This window comes from Balaenoptera ricei, chromosome 2, assembly GCF_028023285.1.
Source record: "Balaenoptera ricei isolate mBalRic1 chromosome 2, mBalRic1.hap2, whole genome shotgun sequence".
Classification (NCBI taxonomy): domain Eukaryota; kingdom Metazoa; phylum Chordata; class Mammalia; order Artiodactyla; family Balaenopteridae; genus Balaenoptera; species Balaenoptera ricei.
In genome coordinates this window covers 173,875,863-173,900,680 of record NC_082640.1, presented here as the reverse complement: position 1 = coordinate 173,900,680, position 24,818 = coordinate 173,875,863, and the positions used below count along the sequence as shown (strand labels likewise).

At 39.6% G+C, this 24,818-nt stretch overlaps 1 protein-coding gene across 1 annotated transcript in view; it reads left to right on the top strand.

The window, feature by feature from the left end:
* Positions 1–1,122: 1,122 nt before the first annotated feature.
* FOXN3 (forkhead box N3) overlaps positions 1,123–24,818 on the top strand; it is a 406,052-nt gene continuing 382,356 nt past the window's right edge. Inside the window, exon 1 of the mRNA XM_059914802.1 lies at positions 1,123–1,255. The gene's annotated coding sequence lies outside the window, so the exon portion shown is untranslated. The remainder of the gene's footprint in view (positions 1,256–24,818) is intronic.

Sequence of the window (24,818 nt, the reverse complement as noted above, 5' to 3'; positions counted from 1 at the left end):
GCCATTGTTATTAGCAGTTTTACAGAATTGTGACCTTCAAACTTGGTGATATCAAAGACGGAAAGAAAGCTCCCAGTCTTGAAGCCTTTCAAACAGGCTTTTCAAACTAAAGCACTTTTATTTTGAATTAAGAGCTAATAGAATTGTCCTCTTAAATGAGCACTTGCAAGTTTAAAAGTTGCCGTCCAGGTGGGCTGTAGTAAACGAATGTGCTGAGAGGGCGCTGAAAGCCCTTTTGGGGGCAAATGAGGGGAATCTCTTCATGTAACCCACTTTCTGCAGTTAGAGAAATCTAGAACTTACATTTCCCCTAATTGTACATAAGCTGATTTGTGTATATATCTAGGGTCATAATTTACTTTCAGTTTACTGAATTTGTGAATTTTTGCCTTTGTTTTAACTTGTAATTCAGTTTTCTCCATGAAGCACACCATATGCCACCATTAATTCTTGCTCGTTGATTTCTTAGGAGATACATGAGTGCATATTCTGATGCAATTTTTGAGGTCTTTTGAAAATCAAATGACTACGTGTTTTGCCATATGGGCCTTTGTTATTTAAAATAGCATATGATAAAGTAAGAGAAAGCAAAATGCAGAAGGACGTGTTAGGAAAAAAAAAATCATTGGAAAACTGTTTAAAACATCGTTTTAAACACACAATTTTCAACCTTTTTTTTCGCGGGGGCGCCGATTTATCTTCGAAACCTATCATTACTGATCCCGCACTCTCTCTTACCGTCTGTGAATGTACAATATCACAAGTGCACCGGGCGAACCTACGGAAACCAGTTACTGCCCTACGCTTTACACTGGGGCTACAGATGTTAATATCCGCCTTCAATGAGTTCAGTTGTCGCCAATGTTTTTCTTTTAACATCTTAGGCCGGGATTTGACATTAAGCTCCAGCTCATCCGCACCTACCGTGTCTGATTTTGAAAGGGAACGACGGGGTTTTCGGTTTTCCCGGGGAACCACGGTGCTCGCGAGCCGCCTGCCGTAAGTGCGGGCTGCAGACCTGGCCGCCGGCGGGCGCGCGGCGCGCACTAGGACCCAGCAGGGCTCCGGGCCCGGGTGGGAGCCGCGCCGCCGACCCCGGGCGGGCGCCGGGGCTGGAGCCGGGGTTCCGGCCGCGATCGGCTGCAGCTCTGCCGGGAGACGGCGCGACCCGGCGGCGGGGCCACCCGCGAGTCCAGCGCCGCCGCAGCCCCCCAATGCGGCCGCGAGAAGCAGCAGGGGGGGCAGGCGATCGAAGGTAACGAAAATGGGGCTCATTTCCTGCCTCCTGACCTTCTGCTCTGGTTCAGCATTGTCACGAGAAGCCCTCACAGTTCAGGCTGCTGCATTTTGGGGCACCCTTTGATTTTTTAAGGTGTCCGCCCCCGTATTTCCACCTGGTTTCAGATTGATTTATAGCATGCAGTCCGAATGGGAGAGATCCAGGGCTGGCAAGTTGCATATTTTCATTAGTTTTGTCTCAAAAGTAAGTTCATTTAAAAAAAAAAAAAAGTTTCTCAGGCATTTGTGGATAGTAGTTTAAAAAAATTTTTTTTGAAATAGCAGACAAATGGGTAATTTTTAAAAATTATGAAATAATTGATGTAATTCTGTTAATTACTTCCTAGGTCTTTACTTTTGTGGGCTCCCCAGGCATTACTTTTATTTTCAAGGAACTAACGTGTTAAATGTGGAGTTTGGCTCGGGCAGAGTTTACAGCATTGCTGTCGCAAGTGTTTTGCTATCAATTATAAACAGTGTCAAATCTGTGGGCAGTTTAAACCTCTTTTCGAATACTGTAACTGGTTATCCTGATATGACATATACAGATGAGAGTTTCCTTTGAGGGCAGTCAGAATATTTCTCTTTTTGGAGAAACCTGGTTTTGAGGAGAAAACCATGATTACTGGCTGGGGAGGCTGAAGAGACTATTTTTCATGCTTTGTTTATACTCTCGGATTTGACATTTGGGAAAGGGAAACACAGTCTTTCTTGGCAGCTTTTAATGGTGGGATTATTAATTTATTTAATTTATTAGTTTCAATTGGTTGGGCTCGGGGAGCCCTCTGTCACAGGATATGCTTAAGGTGACACATTTGCCAGCAGTTGGGACACATGATTTGCACATGTAAAATGTGCTTCAGCCGAAAGGTCTGGTCTGCTGGGAGCTCCCATGTGGAGCTGTTGTGGGCAGGGTGCGGCTGGCTCATTGAGGAAAAAGGGAATCATTTTCCTTAGCTAAGGAGACATCCTGTTATATTCCTTTTGTTCCCTGTTTTTCATTGATCGCCAGCGCTGCCTTAGAGAGGGGAGAGCAGCTCGGAGAGCTCGGAAGACTGCACAAATGACTCCAGCCCACTCTGCTCTCACACTGATTGGTCAGTTCAATGAAGACTTAGGGAAACAGTCACCCAAAACCTTCTTTGAAAATCATGCTGTAATTTCAGAGTAGCCTTCTCGTGCCCAGATTTCTGCAAGGTTGATTTTTAATTTGGGTGCAGTTTGCTTGAGATACCTTTGTGTTTAATTTTTTGTTGTTGCTTCTATCCAAAGAAAGTAGGCCATTCTGGTGACAAATTTCTTTGCAGACATCAGCTTTTATAGACATATCACTTTACAATACGTTCTCAATGGTTTCTCCTTGGGAGTTACAGAATGCAAAGTTGTTCAACTTAGAATAATTTTTCCTGTTTTTTTTTTGATCTGAAGAGTTAAATATCACTGTCAGCAGACGGTGCTTAACTGTATCTTTACTTTGATAATGTAAGTGTCTTGTGCCTTATTAGCATGTATCATGCACTAAATTTAAGTCTGTAACAGTGAAAGAAAAAGGCCACGAAGAGCCAACAATCAAAATCAGCTTGCACACTGTTATAAGAAATTGTGGCATCTGGTTTGAGGAGAATGCATTTCAAGTTAAAAAAAAAAAAGGGCATTCTTCACCTTAAAAGAATGAGTTGGTAAATATTGTGAAATGTTCTACATAAGAGGAAAAATATAAGGCCGGTGGACAACTCCATTTGAGCCTTAAAACACCCCAATTAAAGAAGCACCGTCCCAGAAGTTGTTAAATGTATAAACACTTTTCTGATTGGCTTAAAAATTTAGACACAGGAAGTGGATGGTATCTAACAACCGATGAGTAGAGACATGGTTGTCATGGAAACTGAGACGAGTTACCCCCTCCAACACACGTACACTACCATAACCACCATTTAAAAAACACAAAAAACAAAACCTGCATGTCATCACAGATGCCTGGAGAACACGTTGCCTTCTGTAAGCTTTCCCACAGCATCTGTTGAAACCTGAGACCGTGCCTGTCAAATCAAGGTCATTTTACAACAACAACCAAAAATGCAGTCTCCTGGATTTCATAACTGTATTTTTACTGAAAAGATGTGAGGAAAAGGGCTTAAAGCAAGGATGAGCACGCGTGCTTACTTTGCATTTTGCTACCTCGGAGTTGCGCCAGGGAAGGCTAAGAAGAATATATTTGATCACTTAATTGTGGAAGCGAACTGATTTGTATGTCTACTGTTAAACAACACTCTTTGTGGAGCTGTAAAGACTAGGCTGTTACCTGTGGCTGAAGAGTCATTTGGGGATGGTATAATGAAGAGTTTCTGTTTGCAAGAGGCTTCTAACTTGAACTGTTGCAATTGAATTTGAAGAACTGTGGCATTTTGGAGCTTTGCTCTAAGGCTGCCTGTACAGGATAGATGAAGACTCTGTCTGGTGCTTTGGGAAGTATAAGGAAGGGTGTTCTTAGTAGCGAAGCAGGGAAAGGATAATCCTAAACAGAAATAAGGGCTCTTTCAAAACTGCAATTATTATTATTTTGGTTAACTTAGAAAAGTTTCCTCTTCTTCTGTGGATGGAGAAGAGTGCTTTAGTTTTTAGGATAATTGAGAGGTTCCCCAACTCAAGGTTGCAAATATTTTCAATATCTTGGTAGTGGTTTTAGTGAGGAGAGTAAAGAAAGAAAAGTTTGGAGATCTCCCCCTTTCACTTTGCTAAGCGAAAAATAACTGAGGAGGCTAAATTTTGAATTTGAGGATCAACATTGAAGCTTGTAAATATAAAACCGGTGCATTTCTTATATTTTTCTAATCTTGTCAATGGTAGTCTTTAAATTTGAAGTGCTTGATATTCATTTAGAAATATCCTTCTTACAATCGTGATGATTTATAGCATGGTATTGCTTAATCTTAACTGAAAATGGTCAATTTTACATCTCACTTAACTAACACTTTGGTCTTTTTAAAAAGCAGAAAATTTCCCTTGTTTTCATCAACTAATTGCATGGTGGCAGGGGAGAGGAGGTGGAAAGAATCCTAACTATACTGTAATATTTATTTAATATCCTGCATCTATGCCATAGGAAATACAGACGTTAGAAGCAATATAGCATCATTGGGGTGATTTAGCATGTACTTCATGATCCCGTCTTGTCAAATATTTAACTGATTGAGATTTGGTGAAAAAGGTTAAGCTTAGTGGCACAACTGTTCTCTTTTAGCAAAGGATTTCCTGTAGGGAGCTTTCTTATCTTTCAACTATGTTCATTGGCAGGAAACATGTCAGTTGCTTGTTTTTACAAACTGAAGGAAATGAATGGGATTTGTTAGTTTCTAGAATCTGCCTTCATGCTCCATTGTCTGTCAAATAGTTTGCTCAGAACAGTTCATTTTTAAATGGACTTTTGAGGAGTACAATTAAATTACTCCAAATCTTTGGCTTTTCTGTTCATTTATTTTTGACTCTGAGATTAGAAACATTGGTCATTATACTGCTATATACAACTTATTTGACCAACACACATTAACAAGATGTTCAATAAAATTCCAATTCATTTTCAGTTGTCAGATATATAGACATTGACTGAAGTTGGTGTTTTTTGATGATGATGCCAGATTTCTAATAATTAGCCCAGAATACCAACCAAATGCCAGTTTTGTGGAGAGGTAAAGGGAAAGAGGCAGCTTCATTCTTCTCTTGGCTTGTAACAGTAAAATCCATAAAGATTAAATGTCAGGTGTATGCCTCCTTTGCTGATGGAGTGGGGGAGAGTTGGAATTTGGGGAGGGGCTATAGCTAAAGCCAGGCTGGAATCCGTATGAGAAAAACGAATCATAACCTTGAAAACATTTATTGTGCAAAACTCTGGATTACTTTTTGAATACTATAAATAAATATATTTAATAGTTTCAATTCATGTATGTTTCAAATTTTGGAAGAGGAAACAGGGTGAGGTTCTTTAAAGGAAAATAGGTACAGAAACCTCCGTTTGAAGGGAACAGCCTGGGGAGGGGGTTAAGAGAGCCTAAGAGAGGGCACCATTTGTTGTGATGGTTTTCACACATTTTTGAAGACATCATTTTGGTTTTATATTTAGCACCAAATGGAGTCTTATGCAGGACCCTAATATATGAGTGGAATAAAAACAGAGCTGCTCTGGGGGAACCGAGAGCCAGGAACCCAGAATCTGCTCTTTTCTCCTGGGCTGTGCCTGGGGCACACCCTAGGACCTGTGAACTGTTTGAAAACCACTGCTTTTAAAGTGCCCCAAATATTCTCTAAGGAAGACCCCGAGGGAATTGCTTGCAGAGTCCTGGAACTTCTGAGCTGAAGGGAGAACTTTTGCCTTGACAATTTAAGAGGGCACTTGCGCTCAGAGGAGGAAAAAGGAATGGCAGACAATGGGCTCTAATAAGCCATTCTGTATATAGCGCTAGGTTGGACTGGCTATAAGTATGAAAGAGCCCTGGTTCCATCTGTAATAAGGGAAGGGTAAAGGACTTTTTTTTTACATCTTTATTGGAGTATAATTGCTTTACAGTGGTGTGTTAGTTTCTGCTTTATAACAAAGTGAATCAGCTATACATATATGTATATCCCCAGGAAAGGACGTTTTTAAAGGGCCCCCTTTCCTCATAAGTTACAGGAACATCATGTGGAGGTGTTTGAGATTAGTCGGTTATCATTGTCCTGGAATGTGTGGATTTATTCTAGTACCACCTCAGGATCTGTTATATCACTGTTACTCTATCTGTCAGTGAAAATTATTTCATATTAAGTGTCATTCATGAAATGAAAGTTTGCCAAGCTATATAATCTGCTTGGCAGACGCGGTAGTGTTTTGAGTGTTGAGTAAAATGATAACACATGGATGATATTTGAATATCATCAAACATATTCAGATTATCTCTTCTATTCTGAGATTTACTGAAATGGCAGTATTGGGATTGAGTTCAGTTCCCCTTTTTTACATCCCAGAGGCCATAAATATTAAGATTTCTAGGGGTGGCGGACAGAGGGATCCCCTTCACTTCCACTCCTAATTTTCACAACCCCTTGATTCACATATGCTCGGTTACAGAAAAAAGGAGCAAGCAGCAGAGACTTCACGCAAACGGTATCATTAGCATTGTGCTTCTTAGGGTCACAGCAAACCTCCTTGCATTGTTTCTTGGAGGCTGCACAGTTGGGGAGTTTATAGAAGTAGAAAGGACAGCCCCCTGTCTGCATGCTCCTATTACTTCCACTGTGCTTGCCATGTGTCTAGTACCTGTGTGGGTCAGAGATGGCGATTAAAATAATCAATATTCTGGGAAGCCACAGATCTTCCAACAATTTGTGCCGGCACTTTTTCTTTTTTTAAAGAAAATATTTCCTCTAGATAGATAAAACTAGTATAAGCACAAAATAGTTGGCCGTGGTAGTGGATGAAAATGACTGTGGTTAACTTTTGTCTGTTGAATTGGGTTGAATAAAGCTTTTCATGTTCAGGCTGTTTAAATCGATCTTATTCCTCCTCCCACCTGAATTTCAAAGAAGAATGAGTGTGTACAGCCATAGAAAACCAACGGAGCTGTCCCAAGGCGTATTCATCATAATAGACCAGTGACTCTCCTTGAGTGAGCATTTATACTCCGATGTTCTTGGGGACTTTGCTTTGGAACTCAAGGATGCTGTCCAGTTACCAGGACCTTGCTGAAGTTGTTAATGGAGGACTCCAAATATTACACAGAGTGTCTCCGCTACCTTTGCAGATGTCGCTTTCTTAAGATTCAGACAGTAGCAAGTCCTGCTGGAAGAGGTGATTTTAGAATATTATACAAGGTTAGATTTTAGATAACCTCAGATTTCTCTTTAAAGTCTGAAATGTTGTAATTCGGCAAACTTAACATTTTTGCAGCCTGTAAAATGGAAACAGTTACCATTTAATGACTAGTTAATAATGTCTCTAAATTAAGACAGTCATATTGTGTCATGGAATTGTATTTAGCATTTAGAATGGTCTCTCGGAAAAGAAATAAGTTGCTCATGCTAAGTTTGGCAATATTGGGTAATATAGAAAAATCACATCAAACTGATAAGGGGTTTTCGTTTATCAGGTGCTGCCCCTATTAATTATTATAATAATCTAGTATTAATATAACATTACTACTGCTAATAATAAATAATGATAATATGCAGTAATGTCCCTTCACAGATGAAGAAACTGAGGTAACTATGTTTCCAGGCCACACGCTCTTTGGTACAACTAGTTCTCACCCTCAGGCCCCCTGACTCCAAGTTCCAGTCGTTTTCCGTCCCACTGGCTACCTTACAACTGCTCCTCTGTTTCTATTCCAGGGTTGATAACTCCCCCGTCTATGCTTGAAATGGAGTCTCCTCCTGGGAAAAATTGCAAGGGGTGGGAAAAATATTGTGATTTTGGCAAGAAGTAGGGTTTTGCTTCTTGACATTCTGTATTCCCATGTTTGACCATTAGTGATGGGAGGAACCTTTTAGTTCCCTGGTCAGAGCTTACCTTCCTTAATTTATCTTCATCTTTTCTTTCTTTGAATGAATTTTTTAAAACTAATTTTTGGCTGCATTGGGTCTTCGTTGCTGTGTGCGGGCTTTCTCTAATTGCGGCGAGCGGGGGCTACTCTTTGTTGCAGTGCGTGGGCTTTCTCATTGTGGTGGCTTCTCTTGTTGCAGAGCACGGGCTCTAGGCACCCAGGCTCAGTAGTTGTGGCGCACAGGCTTAGTTGCTCCGTGGCATGTGGGATCTTCCCAGAGCAGGGATCGAACCTGTGTCCCCTGCATTGGCAGGCGGATTCTTAACCACTGCGCCACCAGGGAAGTCGCCACCTTCATCTTTTGAATTTCCCTTCATGCATCCCTTAGCACATTCACCTAGTTGGTAAACAAAAGGCTCTTACCACAGGGATATGATTTTCTTTAATTACCCAAATATTACACTTAGAATTTCTGTTGGTGGCATCCAGAAAACAGATTTCCTAGACAATGTTCTCTTTATAATTCATATGAACTGCTCAACAAACTCAGAGATGCAAATTCAATGATATCTCCTTTATTTTTTTCGGAATAAAAAACAAGTGGCTTAAGTTGTCAGATTAGGAGGCTGTTGGGTATCTCTTTCTTGAGATCCCCTTACCTGTAAATCAAACAAACTCCACATGGGTTTATATAGACCAAGTAAAACTGGGTTAGTCTGACTTTCTCATCTAAGCAAGGAGCTCTGCTCTCTTTCTGGCAAAGGGGAAAATGACAAGTTAAATCTTCACCTGGGCACCCCACTATGCCTGGTATGTATGTGACCGGTTGGAACTAGCAATGGAACCGATGTGGACATTTTCAGTGATGCAGGTGCCTGGCACTTTCTGATTCTCTGGAAGACTTCAGGTAAATGATCAGCACTTGAACTAATTCATATTTCACACGTGTACTTTCACAGATCTCACATGTGAAATCATTTTAAAGAATTGATCTAGGGACGTGTTCAAGATATATATGCACCAATTTGGGGGAACGAATCATCCACCCATTCATTCAATGAACAGTTATTGCGTGCCTACGGCATATAAGCAACTGTGCCCTGTGATAGGGAACTAAAGGGGAAGAAATCACCGGCACAGCCAACCAGCTGGCTTCTTAAACCAGCTAACTCTGACTGGCTTCTTAAACTGTATGTATCCCCAAATTTGGCCCTATTGAAGTTTATATTCTAAGCTGATGTCGACAGATTGAAGTGACGCCCTCCCCGAGTTCCTCTCTCCAGGTATAAGTGGACTGTGCAAGGAGGATTCCAGGGTGGGTAGTTTACTTGGGAGATGATCCCAGGAAGACAACAATAGGGGGCGCGAGTGGGAGACTCATCTATCCCCCCCCCGCCCCCTTCCCCCCCCCCCCCCCCATCCCCGGTTACACTGCGAGGGGAACCTAGGCACGCTGAGAGCTGGTGTCCAGCATGGCGCTTCCAGGCACTGGTTGATGATTCTCAGGAGACGCTGATTCCCAGCACTTGAGGTTGGTGCGCGAGCTTCGGCCAGACAAGGTTCTCAGGGAGGGACTTGATGCCTCTGGTCGAGGTGAGGCTCGGACTGGTGGCGCTGAGTAGTGAGGCCTGAAGGGGACGTGGGCCGGGCACCGTCAGCCTCTACGGTGCTCTCCACTTCTCAGCTCCTTCCACGGTCTTGGAACTGAGAATGCTTTACAAGAGTCATTTTTAGTGGTCCTCTGAACTTCAAAATGAAGATCCTGAGAAAAGTGGTTTTTCGGTCTGAGAAATGGGAACAAGAGAAGGACATAAGCTCTGAGTTTAAGCATTCAGGCAGAAATTTTCTATAAGGGCACTTATTTTGTTGTGTATGTTTTGTTTTGGTTTGGTTTTTCTCTGTTACAACCATTATCCTTGTTTCCCAGGTTGGGAAACTTGGACAGCCACTTGCTTTATGTGCCAGATATTTCATTTATCACCAGGGCTCCTTGCTGCTTTCTTTGAAATCCACCTCCTGGTCATCTCATCTTGAGTTCTAGTGCCTCACTCCGAGAATACTGCTGGGAACCTCCGAGGTGCTCTGTCCCTCCTGGCCCCTTTCCTTCCTCTGTCCTCCTGAAGACTTCTGTCCCTAAACCACTCTGGAAGTTATGGGCTTTGAAGTTAGACTTCTTGCTTTCAAACCTACATAGAGCTGTGTGACCTTAACCTCAGGCTCAGTAATGTGAAATAAGACTCATTAATGTGGAAATCCTGAAAGGATGCTTGTGAAAGCTAATGATAAACCCTTGACAGACAGCCTGACGCATAGTTACAACTTAAATTATTGGAGCTATTTTTATTTTTACATTGTTATTGTTGTGTTATGTCCTTCATCTACTAAGAACCTATGCGGGCTCCCTGTTGCTCTCCTCACCCTCCTTACCGAGTCTGTCCTCCTCTGCCTAACTTTCAAGACCCTCTATAATCTGGCCGTCCCCATTAGTGCTCAGGAAATGCCCCCAGATCTGGTCAGGGTTCATTCATCCCTGAACTTGCCTTATTCCTTCCAGCTTCCCTGACTTTGTTCATATTGTTCCCTGACCACAACCTTCTTCTTCCCCGCTTCACACATTGTAGGGTCACCAGTTTCACCCACTCTGCAACCGTGAGGTGCAGAAAAATGCAATTTGTCTATTTTGTCTGCAGCAAACCTTCCTCCCAGCAAACACCCATTGGTTATCAGGAAAAAGAATAATAACTTTTGATGCCATCCATTTAAAAACTTAGTTTGATCTGATAATCCAAATAGCCCCTTAAGATAATTCTCAGTCTTCCTAGGAAAACAATATCCCTTCCTTCCTGTTGTTCCCTTTCTTTGCCTGTGACGTCAGAGTGTGGGGAAGGGGTGTCTCGTGTACTCTTATTTCTTACAGAGGACTAGCAACTCTGTTTCCTTAGTTACGGTGGCCTTGGCTCTCAGAGGCTGGGTCTCTTGCCACGGTGTTGCTTGTTCTGTATTAGCAGATGAAGTCTGTGGCTCTTATAACACATAGTCTAGTCCAGTGGCTTCCAAAGATTCAAAGTAAAATACAGATACATTTTCATGAGATTCCAGTAAGCATATATGGACAGGTGATACAAAAGTTTTTACAAAATAACCTGTATAGCTGAAATAGAAATTTTACAAGGTATTATTATCCTTTTTATACTCGATGTACTCTGATCTTTTCCATTCTATTTTATTTAATGAAAAAAACCCCCCAAAACAAAAAACCACACTTGGGACCCAATAAGTGACCCGAAGTTTGCAAAAAAAGTTGATCTGGTCATCCTCTTGGCTTTATCAGAACCTGACGTGGCATCCCCTGCTGGCTGGGTCCACCCTCAGCTCCCACTGGCAGCAAACTCTGAGTATGCGTGACACCATCCATCAAGCCCACTGGCCTGGTGGTCCTTGCAAGGGGTCCACTACTCTGACCACAGTCTACCCGAGGCACCCCACCACACAGCTCCCTCTGTTTGATCAGGCTGCAGTGCTGGGCTGAGGAAGTTGTGTTCCAGGCTGGTGCACACCCTCTCTTCCTAGGGCTCTGGATGATGGAGGGGGATGGACACAAAGACATCCCTCTGTACTCAGGGGTACCTCCTCTATCAAGAGGCAGAATCCACTGTCTTCTTCTCGTATCTCCTTTTTCCTTCCCATCATTAACTGGACCCAGAAAGAGGTGGGCTTTTCTTTCACTTCCCCTCCACCATCTCATCCTTCTACCATCCAGGCAGAAAGATTAGCAACTTCACTGTCACTCATGGAAGAAAGCAGTATCTTCTGCTGCCTTCAGGTCAATTCTTTGAGCTGGGTCCTCCAGACTGCTGCTAATAGGCGAAAATCCTGTCCCAGGAGAAAGCCTGACTTTCAAGGCTATGGAATTTCTGCCTATGGCAGTCAACTAGTTTCCCACCTATGTCCATTAACTACATTTCTAAGACTCCCTTGCAGCTAAGAATGGCAAAATTTGGGCTTCCCTGGTGGCGCAGTGGTTAAGAATCTGCCTGCCAATGCAGGGGACAGGTTTGAGCCCTGGTCCGGGAAGATCCCACATGCCGCGGAGCAACTAAGCCCGTGCACCACAACTACTGAGCCTGCGTTCTACAACCCGCAAGTCACCACTACTGAGCCCATGTGCCACAACTACTGAAGCTTGAGCACCTAGAGCCCATGCTGTGCAACAAGAGAAGCCACGACAATGAGAAGACTGCACACCGCAACAAGGAGTAGCCCCCCCGCTTGCCACAACTAGAGAAAGCCCACGCACAGCGTTGAAGACCCAAAACACAGCCAAAAAAATAAAAACAAATAAATAAATAAATTTATAAAAAAAAAAGATTGGCAAAATTCTAGCCACTTGGATGTGAGTAGATGTGAAGTATGTTGTTTCTGGTTTGTGCCCTTGTTTTTCTTTTTTTTTTTTTTTAAAGGAATTCCTTTATTTTTATTTTATTTATTTATTTATTTATTTATTTATTTTTGGCTGTGTTGGGTCTTCGTTTCTGTGTGAGGTCTTTCTCTAGTTGCGGCAAGCGGGGGCCACTCCTCATCGCTGTGCACGGGCCTCTCACTATTGCGGCCTCTCTTGTTGCGGAGCACAAGCTCCAGGCGCGCAGGCTCAGTAGTTGTGGCTCACGGGCCCAGTTGCTCCACGGCATGTGGGATCTTCCCAGACCAGGGCTCGAACCCATGTCCCCTGCATTGGCAGGCAGATTCTCAACCACTGCGCCACCAGGGAAGCCCCCCTTGTTTTTCTTTATAATTTTACCACATACTTTTAAAATCCTGAAACTGTATATAGTTTAGTTGCACATGATTTCATATAGATGGAAACATTATATATATATACACATCCACACACCATTTTTAGTATATATAAATATATAGTATAGATACATATGTATTTATATATATGTAAACATATATTGTGTGTATATTTATGTCTACAGTTACATCTGTAGACAGATGGATTTTTTTTTTAAGTGAACACACCTACGTAACCAGCACTTATATTAATAAATAGAATGGGAGCTTCCCTGGTGGCGCAGTGGTTGAGAATCTGCCTGCCAATGCAGGGGACACGGGTTCGAGCCCTGGTCTGGGAGGATCCCACATGCCGCAGAGCAGCTGGGCCCGTGAGCCACAACTACTGAGCTTGCGCATCTGGAGCCTGTGCTCCGCAACGAGAGGCCGCGATAGTGAGAGGCCCACGCACTGCGATGAAGAGTGGCCCCCGCTTGCCGCAACTGGAGAAAGCCCTCGCACAGAAATGAAGACCCAACACAGCCATAAATTAATTAATTAACTAAAAAAAAAATGAATAATTTATTTAAATAAATAAATAAATAAATAAAATAAATAGAATGTTAGCTTCACCCAAGAGGTCCCCTTATGCTCCTAAGGCACTATCTTTTGCAGGATGACCACTATCCTAATTTTTTTTTAAAATAAATTTATTTATTTATTTATTTTTGGCTGCATTGGGTCTTCGTTGCTGCACATGGGTTTTCTCTAGTTGCGGTGAGTGGGGGCTACTCTTCGTTGCAGTGCGCGGGCTTCTCATTGTGGTGGCTTCTCTTATTGCGGAGCATGGGCTCTAGGCACACGGGCTTCAGTAGTTGCAGCATGTGGACTCAGTAGCTGTGGCATACGGGCTCAGTAGTTGTGGCTCGCGGGCTCTAGAGCACAGCCTCGGTAGTTGTGGCACACGGGCTTAGTTGCTCCGTGGCATGTGGGATCTTCCTGGACCAGGGCTCAAATCCATGTCCCCTGCATTGGCAGGCGGATTCTTAACCACTGTGCCACCAGGGAAGTCCCTATCCCCATTTGATCTATTTTTTTACTGAGAGAAGTGTATTAAAAATCTCTCAGGGCTTCCCTGGTGGCGCAGTGGTTGAGAATCTGCCTGCTAATGCAGGGAACATGGGTTCGAGCCCTGGTCTGGGAGGATCCCACATGCCGCGGAGCAGCTGGGCCCGTGAGCCACAACTACTGAGCTTGCGCGTCTGGAGCCTGTGCCCCTCAACGGGAGGGGCCGCGATGGTGGGAGGCCCGCGCACTGCGATGAAGAGCGGTCCCCGCACCGCGATGAGGAGTGGCCCCCGCTTGCCGCAACTGGAGAAGGCCCTCGCACGAACCGAAGACCCAACACAGCCAAAAAAAAAAAAATAAATAAATAAAGTAGCTATAAAATTAAAAAAAAAAAAAATCTCTCAGTAAGGTGGTAGATTATCATTTTTTTTCTTGATATATTTTGAAGTTACACTATTTGGTATATACACATTTAGAATTCTTCTATCTTCTTGGAGAATCAAATTTTTTATTATTATGAAGTAGTGCACTTTAACTCTCATAATGCTTTTCGTCTTAAAGCATATTTTGTCCGGTGTCCATGCAACAATACTAGTCAACAGTAGGATATAATAGCTTCTTCATTATTAGTTCTTGCTATTTGTTTTCCATTCTTTGTTTTGTCAAACTCTTTACATCTGTATTTTATTTTATTTTATTTTCTATTTTTTGGCCGTGCCGCACAGCATGTGAGATCTTAGTTCCCTGACCAGGGATCGAATCCACGCTCCTTGCAGTGAAAGCGAGGCATCTTAACCACTGGACTGCCAGGGAAGTCCCTACATCCTGTATTTTAGATGTATCTTTTGTAAATGACATAACACTGGGTATTGTTTTTATGCAGTCGTACATATCTTTTAAATGAAATATGTAAGCATTGATGTTTATTGTAATTTCAGATTGATTTCAATTTATTCTTTCATGTTATTTTATTCTTTCCATTTGTCCTACCTCTTCATGTTTCTTTTTCTTTCACCTCTTGCCTTCTTTTGAATTGATTAACATTTTTTCCTTATTTCATGTATTATTCTATAGTACTTTGAAAGTTTTACACTCTATTATTATTCTTTTAGTGGTTCTCTAGAAATTTAAGCATGCATACTTAAAAGTCTAAAGTGAATCATTATCTTTCCTCTCCTCCTAAACAATGCAAGGAGCTTAGACCATTTAATTCCAGTCATTACCACCTGTCACCCCTCCCCCTGCTATCTTGGGTCCCATTTTTGCCCAGTGTTTTAGTTCTATCTTGTGATTTTTTTTAGCCTCGTGGGTTAGACATTATCATTTAAAAATAGAAATTTGTTCAGATTTACCCACATATTTATTACTTTCTTTGCTTATAATTTATTCCCCGACTTGTACTCCCCTACCCATCACTTCTCTTCATAGATTTTGTTAAGTGAGGATCAATTGAGGGAGACCTATTTTACTTACTGTTTGTTGGAAAATTCTAATTCTTTCCTTTTTTTCCTTAAAATATAGTTTTGCTAGGTATAAAATTCTGGTTACTTTCTTTCAACACATTAAAAATGTTCTGTTGTCTTCTGACTTCTGCTGCTAAGAAATAATACTAAATCTAATTGCCATTTGTCATGGAAGGTATTCGTTTTTCAAGAAAACCTTATAACTGCTTTGAAGATATTCTTTTTATCTTTGGCATTCTGCAGTTTTATTATAAAGTGTCTATAGATGTGAATTTCTTTTTTTTTTTTTTTAATTTATTTATTTATTTATTTTTGGCTGTGTTGGGTCCCCATCTCTGTGCGAGGGCCCTCCCCAGCCGCGGCAAGCGGGGGCCACTCTTCATCGCGGTGCACAGGCCTCTCACTGTCGCGGCCTCCCGTTGCGGAGCACAGGCTCCAGACACGCAGGCTCAGCAGTTGTGGCTCATGGGCCCAGCTGCTCCGCGGCACGTGGGATCCTTCCAGACCAGGGCTCGAACCCGTGTCCCCTGCACTGGCAGGCAGACTCTCAACCACTGCGCCACCAGGGAAGCCCATGAATTTCTTTTTTATGTATTTATTTTGCTTTGGATTTTTTTGTTTGTTTTGTGAATTTGTGGATTGATTTTTTTTCATCAATTCTGGAAGATTCTCAGAGTACTATTCCTGCTTAGTACTCTTTTTTTCTACTTCTGGAGTTTAGATTAGGTATATGTTAGACTTCTGTTGTCTTCTCTATGTATTAACCTCTTTTTCATATTTTCTGTCTATATAATATCTTTATATGCTACAGTCGATAATTTTTTCAGTCTTTTTTGTTTCTTGTATCTAACCTGTCTAATCTTGCTCACAGTTTATATACTTGTTTTCTTCTATTATTTTTTAAACATTTATTTTATATTGTGCATCTGATAATTTTTTAGACTTTTAAAAAACTGAAATAGAGTTGACATACAATACTGTTAGTTGATAATTTAAAAATTTGATGTCTATGGGTTCAGTTCTACTATCTCTTATTTCTGCTAGTTTTTGTTCATGATTTGTTTCTATATGCATGTGTGTGTGGTTTTTATTTTACTTTGTTTTATTTTACTGTGACCTTGTTTTTTTTGACTTTATCAATGGGAATGATTTGAGGTTTGAATTGAAGGTGAGTTTCACTAGATTTTACATTTGTTTCTCCCAAGTGCCTGGGATCATCACCAATCTGCAAAGCAAGGACTTAAAAATTCTCAACTAGAGGTTTGGGGACTGACCATGTAATCACTTCATACTCAAAACCCATGTAAGGATTGTCTTATGGTTATAAATGTTCAGTAAAGATTTTCTCCCTTCTACTGAGCACTGATTCTTGAGACAGGCAATTCTGGTAGCCTTTTGGAGTCCTATCTTTAGCAGGGCACCTCCTATTACACTTTGTACCTTGGTGGGCCCTGGCTTTGTCAGTGCCAGCAACTTTATCGCTGACCCTTATGCCCTGCTAACTTGTAAAAACAGAAGCCTAAGTTAGCATTTCAAACTATTTTTGAGGAAATGTTTTGTCCAGCATTTTTGATTGTTTTCAGAAGATTTTAAAGGTATCTATTCTGCCATATTGCCAGAAAAAGAACTATTCTTTCTCTTTGTATTCCTTATTTAATAATCCTAATAGTCCCTGAAACATATGAATGCCTCTGGGCAACTAGGGTGAAGATTATATGTGCAAAAAACAGTAGAGGCAAAGCACAGTCATTATTTTCAAAATATTACCTCCTGACACACGTATTCCGGGGTAATTTAAGCCTTAACTTGTGTTAGTTGAGGTAACACTAGTTGCTTCAGTAAACCCAACATAGTGCAGTGAATCAAAACAATAGATGTTTATTCCTTATATGTCCAAAATGGGTATCCCTGATTAAGGGATGGCTCTGATTCAGGTGGTGATTTAGGGTATGAGCCACTTTCCTTCCTATGGCTCTGCCATTGTCAATATCTATGGCTCCCAAGGTCATTGTGCTTATTTGGATCACACTGGCAAAAAAGGAAAGAATGTGGAGACTCATGAGTGGCATGTTTTTACCAGCCAGCCCTAGATGTGGCACATTCCACTTCCTTTCCCATTCTATTAGCTAATACTTGGTAAGATTGCCACATCTGACTGCAAAGAGGGGTTGCTGGGAAAAGTAGTCTGGATGTGTGTCTAGGACAAAGAAGAAACAGGTTTAATAAATAACCAGTCTGTCTCTGCCATGTATTTCCTCCGTGAAACGTCAGCCCAACCTGATTTCTCACTTCTCTGAGCTCCTGTTTCACTTATAATCAAGGCCACCAACTTTAGGACCTAATTATCTTGAATTATTTCATGTTTGTACAGTTTAAATCCCCAACTATATAATAACTTCCTTGAAGGTGTGAATTTTGTGCTCAACTTTTGAAAATGTCCCCTACCACTCGGTTTTGAACATGCTGTATGGTGTCAAAAAAATTAAACCTCTGAATGAAAGGAGAGGTTTCTTGTTGTAACATATTTAGGGATGCAGCGTTGTGGTCTGCAACTTATTCATTATGTTATGCCTTCAACTTTTCTTCTTAGATTTGAAATACGTCGAAATAAAAACTTGGAGAAAACGCCAAACTTTGGGAGTCTGGAGGGGGCCCTGCAAACAATAGTGGCATTTCCATGGGGGATCAGTTTAATTTTTCTTGGTAGCTTCTTCTGCACTGTTGAAATCAGCCTTTTCAGCTCTCTCTGGGTTGTTATGAGAATTCATTCAGTCATTCTGAAAATATTTGTTGAGGTCTACGGAGTGCTAGATATTGTTGAGAGGCAGGGCATTGGGAGATGAGCAATACAGATAAGACTCTGCCCTATAGGGGGATGGATGAGGAGGTGCAGACAAACTGCTTTGAGTGGAAAAAGACCTTTGTAGTTGGCTCTGTGACTGATACAGTGATGGTGAGGTTCTAGTTATTTGTATGATGTGGGAAAAAAATGGCTTGGTGCTGTCTCAAGCCCTTAAGTAGAGACCTTGCCCTCCTTTTTCCTTTGGTTTTAGGTCTTGCTTAATGAGGCCAACCTTTCTCCAGCCTAGTATTTAACAACAAGCAGAGGAATTTAGCTCTTGAATATTCTTCAGAGCCACAGATAATCTCAGCTAAACTGGGCCCTAGGTTATTGGCCTCAGTATCACTCTTTACTTGAGTTTAACTCATTACTTTGTTGCTAGGCTCAATGTTTTCAATGCTTCACTTTTATTTTCTGTTGCTATTGGTCTTAGTAAATGAGAATGACATATGGACCTGAGTTAAATTGTTGGAATCATAATTTGCTTTCATTGAGTAGTTTTCCTTCTCTACTGCTCTGTACTGTGGATGGGAAAATACACTGACATCTTAGAAACTCTAAGTAATCTATTATCCATCTGCTCGGATGCAAACACAATGCATGTGGCAAATTACTTTATATGCTGATAAAGCCTGTGCTTTGGAAAAATGTTGTGCTGTTTATATACAAAACATTGTTTTGAATCAAGCCATCTAAAATATGCAGATGAAGAAAAGGAAGTGTATTCTGAATACAACAAAATTCCAGGAAGGGTCAGGCTGCAAAATACAAGATGTGGTGAGTCTGTAATTAGATATTGACCATGTTTTATTCGATTGAGCAGCTCCTTGGGCTTAGCTCTGACATTGGTCAGAGAATAGCTTTCCAGCCTAAAGGAGTTCACTTTAGAAGATAACCTAGGTGGATAATATAGCTCCCTCAAAAGCCAAGGCAGAGCTAGCCCTTCACTTATTATGTTATTTCCTTCATGGAACAGGGCATAGAATTTCTGGCAGATGAGAGCAGAGTACAGAATTTCTAATAAGAGAGATGAAGTTGGGGGGGGGTACACAGTGCTCTTTTTGAAAATTATGTTCATTTTCTTCTCAACTCTAAGGCTTCTCTCTTAACTTTTTAGAAAAAAATTCTCTCTTGTTTGGAAGAGTTTCCAAAACTAGTCTTTTGGAGGTACCAAGTCTCAGCCAAGGACATTAATAAGATATAGAACCCATGAACTAGCAGGCTGGGTAGAATAGTTAAGTTCTTCTACTGATACAATGAGCTACTGAATGGTATCTTCTCATATTGAACAAGGGCTCATTTGTATCCTCAATACTAAATATTCTGTCACTACAAAGGGTAGGGACAAAATCTCCACATTCTTGATATGGCCAATGTGAATTTTAAATTAATTTATATTTTTTAAGCAAAGTACTCCATGCATTATTATTGGGGTGACCATATATCTTGATTTGTTTGTGATAGTTTGGGTTTGTGCCTACTGCCCCAGTGTAATGACTAATACTACCTCCTTTCATTTTCAAAAGCATCCTGATTTGTATGATAAATTATGGTCACCTTACTTACAATGGTAGTCAATATATCTAGCAATAGTAGATCCAGTTTGTTTAGAGACCAACTCTTCTGCTGAGAAAAGATGCTTAAAATTAAAAAGAAAGAAAGAAAAAAGAAGTCAGTTTGGAAGCATTGGAGAGCCATCAAGGCAATGAGGAATAGCAGAGCTAAGATTTGGGGGCAGGAAAGTCCCCTCATCTAAGAGGTGAGCCCAGCTTTTGTGTCTTCTTCTTGAGACAATTATCAATTCCAAAAGTAGTGGCTAAGAGACTAAAAACTTAACAGAGCTTTCAACAAACTCATGGGGTTAGGTAGTCAAGTCCTGCCAAGGAGCAGAAACCCTAGTAAACAACCTCAGTTTTCATTTGGAGCTCTGAATCAAGATGAGCCAGAAATAGAAAAACTCTCACAGGGACTGAAGCCAAAAATGAAATATTTTCAGATTAGTGTCACTAGCTTAGATGCCTGCCAGAAGCAAAAGCAAAAATCCTCTCTGGAGGAAGATACATCTTCCAGAGCCTCATGTTCACTAGAGTTTTTCATGTACTATATCTGTCACCCAATGAAAAATAACTAGATCTGTGAGAAAATGAGACATAATCAAAAACCAAGAAAAAATTTGACAACTAAGATATACCTACAAGGGATCCAGATAGTGAATTAATCAGATATAGTCTCTAAAATAACTATGATTAATATATTCAAAGAATTAAAAGATTTAAAAACTTGCCAGAGAACTGAAAATTATAAATAAAAACCTAGAACTGAAAAATATAATTACTGAATTTAAAATCTAAATAGATGAACTTTTTGGGGTGATGGAAATCCTCTAAGACTGAATTGTGGTGATGGTGATGGTTGCACAACTGAATTAACATACTAAAATCATTGAATATACATTTACAGTAGGTGCATTTTATGGTATGAAAATTATACTTTAATAAAGTTGTTAAAAAATGGATGGATTCACCAGATTTAGTTGAAGAGAGAGTTAGTGAACTAGAATATAAGGCAGAAGAAAATACCCAAATAAAGCACAGAGAGGCAAAATAATGGAAAGTAATTTGAAAGATTTGTGAAATATAGTAGAAAGGCCTCATATACAAATAATTGGAGTTTCAGTAGGTAGGGAGAGAGAAAATGGAACAGGAGAAATAATTGGGGGAAAAAATGACTGAGAATTTTCCAAAACGAACAAATGACACAGAGCTGCAGAATCAAAAAGCCCTAAGACACCAGGCAGGGTCTGTATAAAGAAACTTCACCTAGGAACAACACAGTGTGATTTCTGAAAATAAAAACAAAGAGAAAAGCTGAAAAGCAGTCAGGGCTGGAAGAGTGGGTACCTTTTGTCTTCAAAGGAGCAACAATAAGATTGACAACTGACTCTGACTCACTGAAACAATAAAGTCAAAAGGGAATGGATGGTATCTTCAAGTTGCTGAAAGAAAACAACTGTTAACCATGAATTCTATATCTACCTAAAAGGATTTTCAGAAAAAACTAAAAATGTTTTAAAAAATTATTATGAGCACATTTATCCTAAAGAAAATACTAAAAGGCATCCTTTGGACAGAAGGAAAATTATCCCAGAACAAAGCTCAGAGATGTAGGAAGGAATGAAGAGCAATAGAAATAATAATTAGTTAAATATAAATAAATACTAGCCATACATAATAATAACAATTTTGTCTTGTGGAGTTTAAAATATATAGGGAATAAACATATATGATCAAAGTGGAACTCAAATCTGGACAGATTAATGAAATTGTTCTAAGAAGCCCTTTATATTGTAAAGGAAGTGATAAAAACTAATTAATGTTAGCCATTAATAAGTCAAGCGTGCATGCTTTAAACTCTGGATAATCTTTAAAAGAATGATGAAGGAATATATAAATAATAAGCTAGGAGAAGGGGGAAATAGAATAATAAAAAATACTCAAATAATTCAACAGAAGGAGGAAAATGGGAGAAAAAGGATCCTAGACTAAGATCTTAAGATCCTAGACTAGGATCTTATGAAACAAATAAAAACTAGTAGGTTTAGACCCAGATATATCAGCAGTTATATTAAATATAAACAGAGTAAATACCCTAATTAAAAGTCAAATATTATCAGATTGAATTTTTTAAAAACCTATATACTGCTTTAAAGAGACACACATTATTTAAAAACATACAGAAGGGTCAAATATAAGAGGATGTAAAAAGATATACTGTGCAAACACTAACCAAAAGAAAGATTCGATAGCTAAATGAATGTCAGATAAAGTAGACCCTCTAACAGGCAAAAAGTGTTGTCAGAGCTGAAGAGAGATTATTTCATAACAAAAAAGATTCAGTTTGCCAGGAAAATAAAATATTTCTAAATTTGTACACACTTTTAAAACACACACACATATTCTCATACACACACAATTATAAGACCTATAAGTAGAAATAGATATTGATATAGTTAGAAATTTTAACATATCTCTCCTGGTAATTGATACAGTGAGCAGACAGTAAGAATCAGTTAGGATATAGTTTGAACAAAGTTAATTAACAGACCTGATCTAATTATAAAACAGTGCACTTGACAAATATGAAATACTCATTTCTTTCAAGGGCACAGAAAATATTTGTCGACATTGCCCATAGTCTGAGTCATTAAGCAACTCAGCAAATTTCAACGGATGGAAATCATACAGAGTGTATTTTCAGATAACAGTGACATTAAACTAGAATTCAACAATGAAAAAGATAACTGAAAAATCCCCATTTGTTTAGAAATTAAGCAATCAAGAGTCAAAGAAGAAATGACAATGAAAATTAGGTAATATTTACAAATTAATGATAATGAAATAAGAGATACCAGACATGGAATACAGCTAAAGCCATGATTAGAGGGATATTTATAGCCTCAAATATATACATTAGGAAAAAAAAAAAAGAGGTTTAAAAATAAATAACCTCAGCATTAATTTCAAGAAGTTAACAAAGAAAAGCAATTAAATTTTTCTAAAAGGTAGGAGGAAGGAAATAATACAAATAAGAGAAGAAAGTAATGAAATAGAAAACAGACATCCCATAGACAGAATCAACAGAGCCAAAGGATTAATAAAATCAATAAATTCTGGTGAGACTAATCAAGGAAAAAAGAAACACAAATAGCCAATATCAGGGATGAAGCAAAGGACATCACTATATTTAAATGATAAGGACAGAATATGATGAATAACACCATGGCAAATTATGAAATGGAATTTTAGAAGAAATGGACAAATTTTCTAAAAATGACACTTATCAAAACTGACGTAAGAAGAATAACAGTCTGAGTAGCACTATATCTACTCATATGAATATGCAATTAAAAACCTTACCACAAGGACAACTTCAGACCCAGATGGTTTTTCTGTTAAATTCATTAAATATTTAAGGAAGAAATAACACATTTTTCCCACAAACTCTTCCAAGTAATAGAAAAAGAAGGAACCCTCCCAGCTTGTTTTAAGAGGTCAGCAGAATTCTTATACTAAAACCTGACATAAATAAGAAAAATTCTGGGCTAGTTTCACTTATGAATATGGATTCAAAAATCCTAAACAAAATACTGGCAAAGTGAATCCAGCAATAAATTACTACATTATGATCAAGTTGATTATCTTCCAAAACTGTAAGGTTGAGGTCATATATTTGAAAATCAATCAGTGTAACTCAGTATATAACAGAATAAAAAATCATACCATCATCTCAATAAATGCAGAAAATGTATGTGATGTAATCCAACATTTATTCATGATTTTTTAAAAGGGTCAGCAAACTAATAAACAGGAGAAAATTTTCTTACTCCAAGATGAGTATCTACAAAAAATACCATGTATCGTTAAAAAGTAGAAAACATCATGAGTAATGGATGAAATGTTAAAACTTTGAGAGTAAGAAAAAAGACAGATATGTCAGTTATCACCTCTTCTGTTCATCACTGCATGGCAAATCCCAGCTAATGCAATGAGGCACAAAAGAGAAATAAAGATATTAGGATTGAAAAGGAATAAATAAAACTATAATTATTGGGGGATGAAATTACTATGTACGTAGAAATTCAAAAGGAATTTCAGATAAATTGTTGGAACTAAAAAGTGAATTTAGCAGGTTGGCCGGATACAATGTAAATATGAAAAAATAAATTCTATTTCTACTTACTACCAATAAACAGATACACAATGAATTTACATCAGAATAAAAATAATCAAATACCCAGGAATAAATCTAACAAAAGTTATGAACACCTATGTTGAAAACCATTTGACATTATTGAGAGAAATTAAAGAAGACGTAAATAAATGGAGGGATATATTATGTTTATGAAATGGAGGGCTCCGTTTTTTTTAAAAAGATGTCAGTTAATCTCAAACTGTCAGTGAAATTGGAATCAAAATCCCAAGAGGGTTTTTGTGAAAATTGATAAGCTGATCCTAAAATTTATATGGAAACACAAAGGACCAAGAGTAGCCAAGATGGGTTTCCCTGGTGGCGCAGTGGTTGAGAATCTGCCTGCCAGTGCAGGGGACACGGGTTCGAGCCCTGGTCTGGGAAGATCCCACATGCCACGGAGCAACTAGGCCCGTGAGCCACAACTACTGAGCCTGCGCGTCTGGAGCCTGTGCTCCGCAACAAGAGAGGCCGCGATAGTGAGAGGCCCGCGCACCGCAATGAAGAGTGGCCCCCGCTTGCCGCAACTAGAGAAAGCCCTCGCACAGAAACGAAGACCCAACACAGCCAAAAAAAAAAAAAAAAAAAAAAAAAAGAAGAATAGCCAAGATACTCTTGAAGAAGAATAAGAAAAGAGGACTTGGTCCACCAGATATAAAGATTTATTGTTGTCCTGCTAGAGTAGCTGGAGGAGTGCGGCACTGGTGCAAGCAGAGACGAATAGACTAGTGAAAAAGAACAATCTCCAGACAGACTTGTGTATATACAGACACACTATCAATGATAAAAACCCCATCCCCAAGGGGATGGGATGGCCATTTTTTAATAAACAGCCCTGGAACAATTAGATATCAACATACACCCTTGACCCTAAATTTACACCATACACCAAAACCCATTCCAAGTGAATTCAAGATCTAAATGCGAAAGACAAAATAATAAAATATCCAGAAGATAATGTAGGATAATATAGTCATGACTTTGGCTAGGAAAGGAATTCCTGCACAGGACCCGAAAGAACCAATCATAAAAAAAGACAATAGAATTGGACTGTATTAAAATGAAGAACTGAATTTCATCAAAAGCCATAGTTAAGAGAGTGAGAGACAAGTTAGAGGTATTTGCAATATCTGT